This window comes from Callorhinus ursinus, unplaced genomic scaffold (genome assembly GCF_003265705.2).
Source record: "Callorhinus ursinus isolate GAN/ISIS: 27379988/994484 unplaced genomic scaffold, GSC_fseal_2.0 scaffold62, whole genome shotgun sequence".
In the NCBI taxonomy this organism is placed as follows: domain Eukaryota; kingdom Metazoa; phylum Chordata; class Mammalia; order Carnivora; family Otariidae; genus Callorhinus; species Callorhinus ursinus.
The window spans coordinates 7145351-7161887 of NW_027397124.1; positions in this window are offsets into that span (position 1 = coordinate 7145351).

The window sequence follows — 16537 nt, forward strand, 5'->3', positions numbered from 1 at the left end:
CTAGGACTAATAATTTCCCACTATTGAGATAAGACTCTTCCAAGTACACTATGCAATGTAGTTTAAAAGATTTTTCTTCTCTGAGTTTCAGGAACAAGAATAATTTTCAGCCCTGTGTGGACACCAGCTACTGTCCCCTCTCATATTTCCAGGTGATTTTTCCCCCCAGCCTCAGAGGAATTCATAGACATGCACTGATCATTACTCTGCTGAGTACTCATGGAGGACCCTCTGTAGCTATCCAGAGATCTTTCCTTAGGCAGCTTTCCCTCTCTAGTACTCTATCCTACCAACTTTGGCCAACTTGCTCTTCTTGAATGTTCAGCTCCATCTCCTAAACTCAGAGTCTTATGGGTTCCACCTCGGTTTTCCTTCCCTGTGTCACAGCCTGAAAACATTTACAAGGCAAAACCTGGGGCATTCATAGGACTCACCTCTTGCTTATTTTCTGTATTTGAGGAATCATTGTTTTCTGATGCTGAATGTCCAGTGTTCCGAAAAACCTTTGTTTTATGTATTTTTTCCTAGTTCTTTTTTGTTTCACACAGAAGGGTAAATCTAGTCACTGTTACTCCATCTTGGTTATAAGCAGAATCTCACTTGCATTTCTTGGCTTCTTTTTTAAAATTTATTTTTTTATTTTAGAGAGAGGGAGAGAGAGCATGAGTAAGGGGGAGAAGGAGAGGGAGAAAGAGACTCCTCAAGCAGACTCCCCTCTGAACACAAAGCCTGATGCGGGGCTTGATCCCAGGACCACCAGATCATGACCTCAGCTGAAATCAAGAGTCGGATGTTTAACTGACTGAGTCATCCAGGAGCCCTCTTTTGCTTCTTTTTCATTGTTTCCATCCCTCTACTGAAATTCTCATCTTTTTCTCCATGTTGTTTCCTTTTTCACTATATCCTTTAGCATACTTATCACTGTTATTTTAAAATTCCTCTCTGTACCATCTCTAAGTGTATTTCTATTGAGCTCTTCCCTCTCTTGACCACGGGTCACTTTTTTTTTTCACCTTCCAATGTCTCATAATTTTTATTGAATGATGAACATTGTATACAAAAGAACACTAGCAAAAGAAGTAAATATTTCTAAGAGATGTTATATCTCTTCTGTAAGGCTTCAAACTTGGAGAGCTGGATCCATCTAATATGTAGTCAACTTGGGTCTGAACTTTACTTCAGCTTTATTTTGATTCAGTTCCCCGTTGGCTTCAAATGTTTTGAGAGAGGTCAGTCTTTCCCTTTGGCAGATCTTAGAATCTGAGCACCTGACAGAGTCCAGAGATTTATGTTTTATCTAAAGACGCCGGTGTTCCAAGACATAGGAGATCTTTCTTTGCGTTATAGCCTGGCTGCTAGGGTCACTGGTAAGCTCTCTGGAACTACCCCCAAGTTTCTGTTCTTCTGAAATGTGAAAGCCTAGAGTGGCCATTCCCTTCCATTTGGTCATTGAAAGCCTACAGTGCCTCAGATGCTCTCTCAGCTCTCCTGCCCTGCTCTCCACCTTTAGAAGGCAGCTGCTTCCCACTTGGGTAAGATCCCTCATGCCTCATGGGGGAATCTCTCTCAGTTCTCTGCTCCCAGCCTTCAACACATTTCCCATTAACTTGGTAAAATACTGTATAGAAAAGCTGAAAGGTGGGTACAGATTTGCTCTGTGGCTGGGCCTTTTTGGCATTCTACTTTTTCACATTATCTCAAACCCTGTCGTTACAATTTCTTACAAGTTTGGTGGATTTTTCTCTACCATCAATAGTATCTTTCTCCTCTTCCCGTTGATTCATCTTGTTTTGGGTGTTAGGGTAAGAGTGGTAGCCTCTCTTTACTTTCTACATCATAGTCAGAAACAGTGATACCCTGGGGTGCCTGAGTGGCTCACTTTGTTAAGTGTACAGCTCTTGATTTTGACTCAGGTCATGATCTCAGGGCTGTAAGATTGAGCCCCACTTCGGGCTCTGTGCTGGGCATGAAGGCTGCTTAAGAATCTGTGTCTCCCTCTTCCTCTGCTCCTCCCTCCCTCTCTCTCTCCCTCTCTAAAAAAAGAAAAAAAGAAACAGAGGTACCCTAAACCTTTCTCTTATTACCTTACTTTATAGATATGAAACATACCCTTTCTCACAGAAGTTTAATTGTGTGGGTATTTTTTAGTGTCTATGTATGTGTGAGTCTTTGACTACAGTTGACCCAGCAATTCCCACTGTACAGTGGCTTATTTCTTCTCTCTGAATTTTGAACACTAAACCAAATCAACATCCAGAAAACTTTCCATGTGCTCAACCAGCTTTGTCTGGTCTGGCTTATACTCTGGACTGGAACTTGGATTGTGCCATCTTTTCTTTCTTTTTTTTCCAGAATAGATGGATCCATATGAATCCAGTATTTCTGGTCTTATTTGATTACTAAGTTGCTTAATTGAGGCTTGGGGTTTTTTATGCTTGTTTGTTTTATTTTGTTTTTGAACACATATTCGTTAGTTTTTGTTTTGTTTTGTTTTTTACTTGGTGGTCTGTTGTGGAAATAAAAGTTTAGAAGAAGCCCAGCTCATGGTAACAGACAAACTCTCTTTTAATAATGACTTTTTATATATTTAAAAACAGGACCTATAAATCCTGAATGATTTGTCATTTTATTGGCCAAGTGGAAATGTACTATGGTTAACGTAGTTATACAAAATTATGTTAGTTGTTTCCTCAAAGTGGCAGTAAGTACTAATGGGAAACATGTGATTCTACTCATTTATAAGGCACAAATTAGCACATCCTGTGACTGCAATGTAATTTGTTCCATGATAAGAGAATGCTAGTGTCTCTAATGTATCATTGCAAAGTGAAAGCCTCTTCTCTGATTTTAGCAGATCTGTATCCTGTTGACCATTTTGAGCTTAAAAAAAAAAATAAATAAATAAACTGTTTACCAAAAGTTGGGATTACCGGGCAGCAATACTAAGCTACTACTCTATATTAAGTACCTATCATAGTGAGTGTTAGGCAGTGCAAGAGGTCTTTCACCTACATTATCTCATTTAAACCTCATCACATCCTTGACCGATAACCTCCAAATTATGACTCCGATTCAACTGATGAGGAAGCTGAGAACATTTCAAGGTCATAAAGCTATTGATTGAGGATCCAAAGCCAGGTCTGCCTAAACCCAGACTCTTTTCTCTGAGACCATACTGCCTTTTACCCCACGGACAAATTTTTCTCATCCATCTTCTCTTCTCCTCTGCATACTTCCCTCCTTAATCAGGCAAGATCTGCCTCCCATCCTAATCAATCAGAATCCAGCTCAGCGCCTGCCGGAGGCAGATCGGCAACACTTTATCATTCTCTTCTTTTAGTCTCCTACCCTTCCCCTTTATTATCTCAGCCATCCACTTTCCTCTAGACCTGCCCCACACCTGGTGTATTTGAACAAATGCAGGCCTGGACCAAGTCAAGGTCCAGGTCTGTGATGGGACATGAAATCTCCACCATTAGAGTCACTGCCTGAGTAGACAAAGGATGTCAGGAGCAGAAGTCACAACAGTGATCACCTCTGAGATGGGGGAGTGACTGGGAAGATCATGTCAGGGGTGATAGAAATTTAAATCTTGTTGGGTGCTATTTACATGGGTACATAGATTAGACAAAACTATACAAATCTACACTTAAGATGTAGCTATTTTAAGTAGAAAATTGTACCTCAACAAAAATTTTTAAAATAGTATTCTTTTTTTTAAAGAAGGCAAATGCTATGGCAGTGGATGGCTACATTTTAAATGGCATGGCTTTGCCTTTGACGGCCGGCTCCAGTCCTCACCTATGTGTCTAATTATGTTCTAGGCATGCTCTTGAACTACCTAGTTGACCCTGGGTTCCCATCAGAAGGCTTGATGAGCCTTGGGTAGTGAAGGGGATCAGACTTTGCCACCCCAAATTGTGCCACTATGAAATAAGGACTATTTGGAGCTGAAGGCAAAGCAAAAGTACACACAAGAAAAGCAATCTGCTCTTCTACTATCTGCCTAAAAGCAGAGCATGAATGTCCACTCTGAAGGTGTCCCTTACTCTTGTACCAGGAAGGGAAGAACAACTTTTATCACCAGAGTTGGAGCCGGCCCTGAGGTGAGTGCATAGACAAAACCTTCCTAATTAACCCTTAACTTCCATTAGTTTACACCATATGTTTATCTTCCCACAATTTACTACCCCTAGAAGCCCAAACCCCCTTTCCTTTGTCTTGTCACTTCTCCACAATTTATTATCCTTTGTTAAAATGGTATATAAGTCTTCCAAGTTGAAGCACTTTTTTGGGACTTTATTTCTTTTCTCTGAAGTCCTCTGTGCACATAAAGTTTAAAATACTACTGTCAAATAAAATGTGTATGCTTTCTCTCTTCTTAATCTGTCTTGTCAGTCTAACATGCAGGGTCCAGCTGAGGAACTTAAGAGGGCAGAGAAAAGTTTTCCTCCCTTACAGTAGCTAAGGTTTTAGGACACCAGGTGAAGAAGGATCCCTGTGCCATAGCACCTGAGGTTTTAAAAGGAGAGGGAAGCAGAGTACAGAGTCATGGATGTGGTGTCAAAGCAGGTCACCCTCTGTAAAAGGTGATCTGGTCCCAGTTATGATCCAAGAGTGGACAGACCAGCCCTGCTTGTGCTCTTCCAGAAACGCTCATGGCTGGGTGGACTGGCAGACCTCCACAAATGCAGCCACTGGATTTGGACACCACCTTGAGGAAGTTAAACCCCACTGTTCCTGCTTCCTTCCCTCCTTGTGAAAGGCTGGTTCTCAACCCTCAAAGGCCCCTGGCCCTTGCAAGGAGTAGGTGAGCAGCTTCCTGAGGCTCCAGACAAAGCCAACCCCTGAATGCCCAGTGGCTCTGGGCAAGCCAGGACCTTGGCTTCTGAGGAACCGATTGCCATTACCATGCCACAGCAGGCCCAACCCTGCCATGGAGCAGTAGAAATGCCAGAACCACCCTGTCCTCTGTCTTCCTCTCCCTTCTTCCTCTCTTTGCCATCTTCCAACTGGCTTGCCTTTGATCTCAGCACAGAAAACTCAAGCCTATTATAAACCTGTTTACATTCTAATGACAAGAATACAGACACAAGTAATTAGAGATGAACATTAAATGGCCTAGCCCAGCTCCCTAGCAGAACCAGGAAGGGCAGTCAGGATGAGTCAACCAGCTCAAGCACCAGAAGTTTGCTTCAGGCAATCTAGGATGTGGCTCTATTGTTCCCAAAATCCTTTCTTTGTAGCAAAACACCTCAGTGAGGCCACTTCAACAAAACCGTGAAGCCCTCCTCCACCTGTCTCTAGTCTCCCCTTCAAACAGCAATTTCTAACAGCTCCACAAAGCTCTTGCCCCATTTTGGGTACCTGGTGAGTCCCAGGCTTCTTCTCCCTCCCTCTCTTGATTTCAGGAATAAACTCTGGTATCAGTCATGTATACCTTAGTGAGAATTTTTCTAAAATTTACTTTAGAGTGTAATGCGTGACAACCACTCTGAGTGTATCGAAGTGAGCTAAAACAATCACTCCCAAGATCAGCATCGAGGAGGAAAGCAGCACATATCAAATCCATTTCAAACTTTCTTGCTGGGTAATAGCTGTACAATTCATGTTCTGGAAAGTGCAAAGCTTCAATTTCACTTACACACTAGGCCAGGAGTAATTGGTTTCTGTCTGCAGGCATGCCATTGAACTAATGTGCTCTAACAGGAAGGCTGCACCCATGTTTGAGTGCGTCTTGCACAATAACCTGTTATTTTGTGATTGGTATAATATTCTCCTAGGGCTCTGTGAGATTTTATGTTTAAACTGAAAAGAAGTCCTGAAAGCATGGAGTTTTTTTTTCTTCTCTCTTTCTTTTTGTTTAAATGACCAAATACAGCACTATTACCAATGATCCTAATCTGAGTTGCTTTCAGTTACCAGGAAAGAGATAGAGTAGCCCGTACCAACGTTGCTGCTCTTTGCTCTGAAGCGTGAACCAATATCAGGGTCAAGCTCACAGGCAGCATCTTTCATTACTGTGATGCAAGCCTCCAGTCAAACCATCAGAGTGCAGCCTTCTGGTCTCCAGAAAGTCATTATGTACTTAGGGTTATCATTAATTTTCTCTCCCTGAAGTGCTTCTGATGAATGTGAGGGCTGTGGCCAAAAACCGTCCCTACATTCACTGATAAAAGGTTCTGTGTTCAATTTTCTAAAAGTGCCCTTAGAGAATCCCCAATTTCCTGCCTCTTCCCAAGAAGAAAACTGAATTTGCCCTGCCTTCAAAAAGGGAGAACCGAGTCCTCTTGGTGTAAAGGCTTCCTGGAGTTTTGGCAGGAGAGGTTTCTGGGATATTTGGGAGGCTTGGGACCTTTGCAGGCCGGTCCCTTTTGGGGAATGGGACTGTTATTTATTGCAGACTTAAGAACCACATAAGCCAATGACTGTGTGGCTTCTGTTTCTCCATTCCATTTTCTCTTAGCACAGTCTTCACCTACCCCACATGAATCTTATACAAACTCCTACAAGTCCTGTTGAGCCCACTTTTAGCGCTCTGTGCTGGAGTCCACACTGCCCAGGGCTCCCCGGACTCAGCCCATCCTTTCGGCCACATCCTCAGGTATCACACGTGATGGAAGACATCAGCTCCCTTAGACACACTGGGGATACATCTGATGCATTACAGCAAGAATATGCCCAATCAGCTAGGCTACTTTTTGTTAGACAAGGGAAGGAAGGATGCAGAGGCTCCCAGTAGAAGTGGTTTTGAGCAAACAATGTGTTCACACATAAAGCCCTGTGGTATTGTCTTTTATTAAGCCATAGAGATTTGGGGGCATTTGTTGTCAAGCTTTAAATTGGTAATTAAGTTATTGTCATGGACTAGAATAAGCTGTAGATGTGTCCAGGGTGTTGAAGCAATGCCTTCTGTGTGGGGCCCATGGGAAGGAACACTCTGGGGCTTCATGCACAATGACTTTCTGTCTCCCAGGGCCCTGGTGTGTTGTGTTCCTCCACCATTGTGGGGGCTACTCCCGTGGGTGTCCTGGGTGTTTATTGTGGTCTTTCAGCCATTGCTATTAACATCTCCCAAAAGTGCCGTGCACTTCCTCCTTGTAGTGCAAACAAAGGCCTCCCTCATGTAGGCCAGCATTGTCCAAGATCTGCCTACACTCCATGCTTGCTGGCTGCAAAGAGCACTTAAGAATAACCTGCATATTCAAGCAGAGGAACTCTGCCCATGGACAATGAAGTCCCTGAATTTCCCTATGCTCTGATTTAATGCAAATGTATCCATCATATAACAGACCTAGCAAAGTCTTGGTTATGTTGTTGTTACATCATCCAAATGTATAATTACAGCCTGAGCACCAGACTGTAACATCTAGATCTCACCCCAGTAGTCTGAGCGTAAGGGACCAAAGTCAGCTCCACAGAGAAACTCGGTCCTCCAGGCCTCAGGAAACTCCAATAGCATTCCCCGGTACATCCATGAGTAAGGAGTTGCCCTAAGTGGCTCAAATGAGCAGTCCTCGTCTTGGACAGAATCAAGGCATTTCTACAAGAGAGTTATAAATTCTGTGCCAGGTGACAGGCAGCATGGGCTCTTTTCAGACACTGATAAGCTCTTGGATCTTGGTAAGGTATTCTCTTAGTTTGAGGTTTCCTTTATTAGAGGTTTTTGAACAGTCTACTGGAGAGTTGTTGGCTTTTTTGGGAAAAACCTCAAGGACATAGGATTCAAGAGAGAAGAAACCTGGTGAGACTCTAGCTATCCCCTATTTCACCCTGAGCATCTCCTGCCTGACTTCTCTTGTAGAGCATGGCTGAGCAGGATTTGTTTTGAATAAAGATTTTTGCTGTGGACAAAACACTACCCTAGGACAGCTTGAAAGTGTCTGGACACTCTCCAAGGCCTTTCCCCACTCTAATATTCTCAGATTTGGGTACTTTATAGCTATATTGGTGTGGGAACCCCATAGCTTAAATTCTCACTGGGGGACAGGTAAACACATCCTGTGGCTGTGGCTAGGTATGGACAGAGGGTGCAGCAATGCACAGGTCAGGCTTGGGTCTGGGTAAATGAAGTACTAAGCCAGCCATGTGTGGGAGCAGAGCTTAAAGAAGACTATTGTTAAGGTGACAAGACATTTAATTGGACCCCATTGTCTTGCAGAGAAGAAAAAAGAGGGAGGTTTCTGAAGGTAGAAATAAGGAGTCCTTTCAGATCCCTGTCCCCCACCTCTCCGCCCCGCAACCCCTAAGCCCTGCTAAGGTAACTGTCAAGACATTCCAGTAGGTTTGGGTTACTCCTTAGGAAATGTGTTGTTGTAGCATGTTGGTCAACAACTCTTGCTCTGGATTCTCTGACAAGTTCAGATAATCTATAGTTCTTTTTCCTACCTGCCCCTACCTCCAGCCCATTAAACTTCTATCCCCTTACCAACCTGGACAAAACAGCTAGTCCGCAACTCCAGAATTTCAGCGCTTAAGTAAGAATTTGACATTGCAGCAACACTTACAATACAAAAATCCAGTCTGTTATTTGGAAGATTAGTCAGTTTAAGGAAGGTCTTTGTCACATACAACATCAAACAACTGATTCATTGGCTTGAAAAATGTTTTTCAATCAATTCTTTTGAAGTTAGGTAGATATAACCTACATGTGGGAATAGCTATCAAAAGTGCTACGTCATCGAGGCATTGTGTATTCACTAGTGGGTACCCCTTATACAAATTTCAGACACAATAGGAAATCTGATGTGTCCATTCATAAAGGAACTGGTAGAATTAAGCCTTTCATCTGTGTTGTGATGTGATTTGCATATTATTTCTATACTACTGTGTATTCAGTTATAAATGCTTTGTGAGAGAAAAACCTTTTTTTCATTATTGTAACTGTACTCAAATTCAAGACTCAGGGCCAGACACACGTGACATTAAACTTGCTTATTTAAGATAAAGACATCCTATTGTCTAGGGGAAAGATCCATGAGTCAGATGACGTGGATTCTAGTCCCGGATATTGCTGTATAGCTGCAGAGAACTTTCTCAGATTCTCTTGATTGAAAGCCTTGCCCAAGCTTAGTGAGGAGCATGAGTGTGGAATCAAAGAAACTTGGATTTGCATCACTTATAAGCTGAGTGATCCTGGGCAAGTTACTTTACCACTCCAAGGTTCAGTTTTACCCCTATTAAATGGGCATAATAATTATACCTATCTCATGAGGGTGGGGTAAAGATTAAAGAGCATACAGAAAATGCCCAGGAAGTGGTCATTATTATTATTGACCTTGAGTTCCTTCATCATGATGATTTTGTAAGACTGCTTCCGAGATTCTCTTCAATTTCAAGATGCTATGATCCTCAGGCATGTGAAATTTAGGCTTCTTCCTCCAGAGTTCAAAGACTTGACATGTAGTTGGTCACAGGAGCCCTGTTGTGGACAGCCCATTTCTGCTTCTGCTTGCTGGGGTGACCATGATGAGGTTCTAAGGAACCTGCTTTCAGGCACTCAGAATAGGCTGGCCCAAGGCACTGGCAGAGATGACGAAGGCTATATTGAAGAGTCCTCAGTAAGACACTGCCAAACTGGAGGCATGAGCTATAGAGCATGAATCAGGCTGGAGACACTCAGCCCAAAATGCTGACTAGGTTGGCAGGGAGGACATAGGGTCAAGGAGGGACAAGAAGCGGGAATTAAAGTCAGGTACTCAGCCAAGAGTTCCTAGGTAGGGAGAAGCACAGGTAGGTGAGGGTCGTGCATGGGGGCAGTGGGGTGGGGGGGACCTGAAAGGCAGCTTAAAGTATTTGCAGTTCTGTCTGGCAAGAGCTATTGCTGGTGCCCTGCTACCCAAAGCATGTGACCTGTGGCCCAGCAACATCTGCATTACCTCAAACGTGGTTGGAAATTGAGAATCTCAGGCTCTATCCCAGATCTACTGAACTAGAATGTGTGTTTTAACAGGACTGCAAGGTGGAGGGGTAGATGAATGATGCTCAGCCTACCACTTTAATCAATCCCTTTGAGATAGAGATACCTATATTAAGATTATTTTTAAAAAGGCCAAGTAATAAACATTTTCTAAGGAATACAAAAGCATTCAGTCAAGAAACTTAAACAGGGAAACCTGTTTTTAGCTTTGTTTTTCCAAAAAACAAACTTTAAAAGGTGTCTTATAAAAATGTCTTTCTTATGTGGTACAATAAACCACCATCAACTTGAGGTTATTGCAGAATACAGCCAATATCAAGTTGTCTGGGGTCATATGTATACCCGCCACCAATCAAAACGATGGAGATGCACCACAGAGAAAATCCAAATGGAATCCTATCAGATGATCCCAGGACTGAGTCTCTGCTTTCTTAGTATGAAGGAACTTTCTTTAGGACATCAAAAGTCAGATTCACCTCATGAGAGGCTAACAACCTTTGGTGCCAGAACACTCTGATGGAGCCCATCAAGACTTTGTCCCAGGCTCAGGGCACCTGGGTGGCTCAGTTGGTTAAGTGTCTGTCTTTGGCTCAGGTCATGATCTCAGGGTCCTGGGATTGAGTCCCACATTGGGCTCCTGGCTCAGCGGGAAGCCTCCTTCTCCCTCTCCCTCTGCCTGCCTCTCCCCCTGCTCAGGCTCTCTCTCTCTCTCTCTCTCTCTCTGTATCTCAAATGATTAAATAAAATCTTAAAAAAAAAAAAGACTTTGTTCCAGGCAAAACTGTGAGATACCCAAGTGTTACCCTCCATGTGTTGCCATCTCTCTCACTTTGCCCTCTTGTTTTGTGGTTAAGGAAGCTAAGGTTAGGTAATTTACCCAATGTGACAACTCTTGTGGTTTCCAGAACTCCAATTTGGATGGGGATCTCTGTTTCCGCAAAGCTTTGGGTCTTGCTTCCCTGCCGTATTGTACTTACATTGTTGGCCCATTTAGGGTTAGATGAGGTGGCTGTCCTCAGAAAGCTTCAAGTTCTTGATCCAATCCTTCCAATTTTAATAGAATGGACATTTGTTTAAGCCCAATTCAGCAAGATCCTGTAACCCACATGCAGAGACATGAAATAACCAACCACAAAGCCCCCCAAAAAGTCTTATTCTGCTTAAACTCAGAGACAGAGTGTTCCTTTGAGGTAGAGATGCTTGTATTAAGACAGAAAACCAGTCAACTAGGACATATTTTCCAAGTAAAGGGAAAGCATTCAGACAAGGATTTTAAAACCATCAACCTCTAAAAAGACCCTCTCATCCAAACAGCCCAGGAAGATTTCATTTTCTTTCTGGGGATATCACTAATAAGAAGCACATCCTCCAGAAGATTCTGGGTTGTATCAATTCGTGCAAAATCAGTCAGGGGCACAGAGTCTCAAGATAGATGAAACCTTTAAGGTCTTGCTCCTCAAAGTATAATCCCTGACCAGTACCATGACCCAGGAGCTTGTTAGAAATGCAGAATCCTAGGCCCCACTCCAGGGTTACTGACTCAGAATCTGACAAGATCAGAATTTTGACAAGATCCACATATCCCTTGTGTACACTTTTAAGTTTGAGGTACCTAAAGCTGGCTGACCCAAGTGATATTTGTAGTCATTCTCCTGGCATCTGATAAGCAGTATTCTTTATGCTTTACTACCTGAATGGGGGCTATGCCTACTAACAGGGTGAGCCCTTAATGGGAGGCAGGGGGGTAGACTCAGAAAATTCAGGCTACTGCATTCGGTATGTCACATATGATGCCAACTTTCAAAGACCCTATATAAAACGCTCTCACAAACAAAAGTTATGTTGAAAATTGAATCTTTAATGGGCATTGGAGTCTGCCCAGACCTTGCAGGAGATCAAAGTCACCTTTGAGCATCAGCTTTCTTTGTACAGAAGATGTAAGAGGTGCCAACCAGTGGAACATCCCAGCTGCTAGAGTTCCCAGGCAGGGCAGCTTGGCCAAGTGCAGCGAGACAGCATGGTGGGTGGAGGGCAGCGCTGAGGGTGCCATATCGCCCAACCGGCAGGTAGACCGTAGGAAAGAATGAGGTCATTCTCTACACTGACAGGGCTGGTTTCTCTGTTCAGATGAATTGGGATTTATGGCCTCCAGGAATTTAACATAATTAGGGGCAAGCCTCTGAATGGAAATGCCTTTACAATTGGATGCTGCCTGCAGGCTGGGGTTGGGGGTGGGATGGCAAAGGAAGGGTAGATTCCATCTACTAAACCCTCGTAGTCTGGTCCGAAGTCTGCCGAGAACCCTTGCTGTGGTCCCCCTTGTTGTTTTTCTCCCATTCCTCTGGACTTAAAGACTTGGAAATGCCTAGACTTTCCAGCCCACCTGACCCCGAATCCTGAGTCTAGTTCCTTTCTGCTCCGTGACAATGGTCGCACAGAACGAGTGCAAAGCTGTGGACCCCTCATTCAAACTGCCCAGGATCACCCCCTTGCCCCACTTCCACTGCTTGCTAGCTGGGAAAGGGACTCACCCTTTCTGTGCCTGAATTTTCCCAACTGTGAGTGGAGCTTATCATCGCCTGCCCTTGAGAGGTGGCTCTAGAGGGCTGTCCTCAGGATTAATGAGTTAATATGTGTTAATATGTTGTTGGGCATACTGTGAAGGTAGCGATCGTTTTAGGACACCAAAACTGGAAACTAAACCCAAGGGCTTTCACCCCTCACCTCCAGGGGAAAAGGAAATGTTAAAAGATAGACTGAGGCATATACAAAATTTTAAGTTTACTTAGGCAAAAATCAGTTGGAATTGGGCAGCGCCAAACCAGAAGTGGCTAGGAATGCTCCACCAACTAGACCTTAAGGAGATACTTTCACAGAGAAAAGGCAAAAGCAAGGTTAGGAAATTTTTGATCGGCTATAGCTTAAAGCCTCTTTGGCTGCTTGTGGTTGGTTGTACGTTGGTTTCAGTTTCCTGACCTCGAGGCATTTACAGGTCTAGATTTTGGTTTGCTTACGTAGGGTGCCAGGACATTAGGGCCACCTCTGTCTAAGGGCCTCCTTGTTTAATTAATTTAACAGAACAGTCAGACTCCCATTAGCCCTTACTAAACTGAGGTCACTCTCCTCTCAGCCTGGGTCTCAAGAGTTTTAGGAGGCCCAAGAAGGGAGGGAGCCACTCTTGGTGAGTACAGACCGGGAGTTTGGGGGTACCCAGGATGCTCTGAATGTATACGGACACATCTTGACCACCCTCCCCTGAGCCAGAAGGCTGGGGACTGCACCATTCATTACCTTATTTCTAAACAATCAGAAGGTTCTCTTGGGAACAGGCGATTGGTTTGTTTAGGTGGCTCCTGCTTGGCTGGGGAGACCTATGCTCGATATAGCTGCTCGGCTTAGTTCTCTGCAGCTTGGCTAAGTGGAGTTCAGCTTGAGGTCAAGCTCTGTTGAAGTTGGCAAGGTGACATAATGCGGCCACTGGGCTTGTGATAACCCCAGGGCTTCCCTTGGAACTCGCTGCAGTCCTGCTCTCCCAACTGACGTTGCAACTTCAGAAGTTTATCTTGGGGGCTGGACTGGACCAGCACCATCAATTCCACGAAGATAAAACAAGCAAGTACTTCAGTGCTAGAGAGCTGCTTTAGCTGAAGGGGAGGCCAGTTAGTCACCTTACCAGCCGGAGCTCAGGGATATGCCATTACGCTGTCCAAATCTGCATAAGCGAGGCCGTCTGGTATTTTCTGCTTCTTGCTTGCTCACACTAAGCTGCTTCTTTTAGTGCTATCAGGAGCCAGAGACCCATTAACCCTTAGCAGACTGATTTTGTCTATTTGGGGGTTGCTCGGTTATTTTGTTTTATTTTGCTTTGGTTTTTGGTGATACTACTATCGGTAGTAAACAAAGGAACTGAGAATTGCCCATCCCCAGCCAGTCCATAGACCTTCACAGAATGAGACACAATATTTGCAAGAAACTGGCAGAAGCACCATCACTCAGAACTCCGCATTTATTTTTGAAATGGATTCTGACAACAAAGTAATAACAATGTTCTTTTACAATAGGAACGAAAATCAGCAGGTACTATTCTTTTATCCTGAGAAAATTAAGGAAGGGCTGGCTTACACTTGTGGCTCACAAAAAGTAGCAGATAAGCAATGGAAGTCTCATTGGAGACAGGTGTGCTGAATAATTAGGTGTGACTAGAAAACTCCTCAGGCAGGTCAATACGAGGATTTCAATAAAGGTTTGAAATAGATGTGGAAACGCCAATAATCAAAAGTTCCTGGAGAGACAGAGGTAAGGAAAACAAAGTGAAAAAGTCTTGCAGAAGAATGAAGGAAGAGATCTAATAGAAAAATATTAAGAAAAAATTTATTATACCTTACCCAGGGTATGTGTGTGCATGGGTGTGTGTGTGTGTGTGTGTGTGTGTAAATGCCTTTGTCAAAACCAAGCTGGGAAAACTATAAATGTCTTTGAAAGATAAACTTTGATTAATCTTGTATCAGATATGTAAATTTGGTATAATGGTATTTATTTGGGTCACTTCATAGAGAGTCTGGTTAAAACTGACAAAGGTCAAATAGGAAGTCAATGAAATCTACTGTGTTGACAAACGACTCTTGCTAGGGCCACATAAAAATAAGCAGAATCCAGATCTCAGGTTGTCTTTAACCGAGATGGGAAGGATGAATTCTTAAAGGAAAATCTTGGAAAATGAAGAGAAATCAGAGTTTACTGAGGATGAGTCAATTCTAACCACTATCCATTTCCACTTTGGACAAGCTTATTAGAAGGGCAGCCAGGGATAAGCACAGCAGACCCGACCTTTTCTCAACACATGTGACAAGATATTTCATATTGTTTTGTAGACAAGATAGAGATGTGTGGACCAAAAGCTGAAATAATGAGGTGCATTAGTAGCTAGTGGAGAACAAAAGATGCAAAGGATGCTGACTGATGTCCCCTTGAAGAATAAACTTTTGAGAGGGATAGTTCTCAGTCTGATCCTAGTTAGTTCTGTTATCAGTAATCTGGCTGAGTATGTAGAAGGCATTCTCATTATATTTGCAGGCAATATGAAGCTCAGAAGGATGGGAAGTATGCTGAATAATAGATACAAAGAACAAATAGTTGCTGGTTGTTTGCTTTCAATAAAAATCCTGTAATTTCTTTGCTATTTCTAAAAACTTAATGAGACTCTTACTCAAGGAGCAAGAGGCTTTCACGAAGAGCTACTTTTATATCTCTTAATTTAATGGAGAAGTCCGCCATAAAGCTGAGATTACTAGTATCTCTCATTCACCTTTAGCTGGCCATTTATCCTGAGGGGGTTCTACAGTCTGGCTGAGTTCTATGAGTGGGATATGAAGGCTCCTGCAGAACCTATACTTTAATTGCACCCCAGGAATCAAGATCCACTGGGTTAAACTCTAGATAGACAAGATGCTTTCAAATGTGTAAAACATTTAAGTTATGATCCCTTATCATTTTTACCTTAACGATAGCAAACTCTTCTAGATTCATTGCATGTAGAGCTACCTACTAAAGGAAGTAAAACAGCTTTCCATGTGCTGATGAAACATTTTCTGAGGATAGACCTGGAGCAATCTTTCAGATAAACCAATTACTGCCTGAAATAATGGCATAGTGTTTGTTATGACCCAGTTAAAATTTTTATCTTGTACATATATTCTCCAAATGCCATTATTTTAACACTTTCAGTTGACAGAGGTATATTTTGCAGTCAAAACACTCAGGCAGGCACAGCAGAAGACCATGATGGTGAGAATCAGGCGTTCCAAAGAACTGTCTGGGCCCCACTCACACTCCCATCCCATAGCAAGGCTGGTGCGGGCCGCTAGCTACAGTTCTAGGCATTGCAAGTACCTGCCCCCGCACCCCCACCATCCTTGGATTTCCTTTGTCACATATTTATATGTTATGTTTTCATTCTACAATTTAGATATTCTTAAGATTTATTTATTTATTTTAAGAGAAAGAGAGTGTGCACAAGTGGGAGGAGCCGAGGGAGAAGGAGAGAGAATCTCAAGCAGACTCTGCACTGAGCACAGAGGCCAACTCAGGGCTTGATCTCACCACCCTGAGCTCACGACCTGAGCCGAAACCAAGAGTCGCATGCTCAACCAACTGTGCCACCCAGGCGCCCCAACAACTTACATATTTTTGTAAACCACATTTAATTTTATCAAAAATGGGCTAAAAACAAAATAAAATACATTTTTGGGGGAAAAAAAAGGTCTAAGTCCACATCTTCTCTGCCAAAACCCAAAATATGTGTACATAAGGATCCAACTGAATAGTTGTATAAATTTTGAAAATTATAGAAAGTTGTCTCCCATGAAATATTCACAGTATCACAGTGTGAGATGGTAGGTAGTGTGCCTGGGAAGAAAAGCACAAGCCTAGTAACTTAACCTACTAGCAGAATGTTAGATCACTGGGGCATATGATGCCCTAAGTAGAATGATCCATCATCAAACACCAGTATGGGATCCCTCATCCAGGTATCAAAAGGTGGAGTTGGCCTACCAGTGAGTACTCATCAAAGACTGTGTGTCAAGCTGACCCGTGTTACCCTTTCTATTGAAAACTACT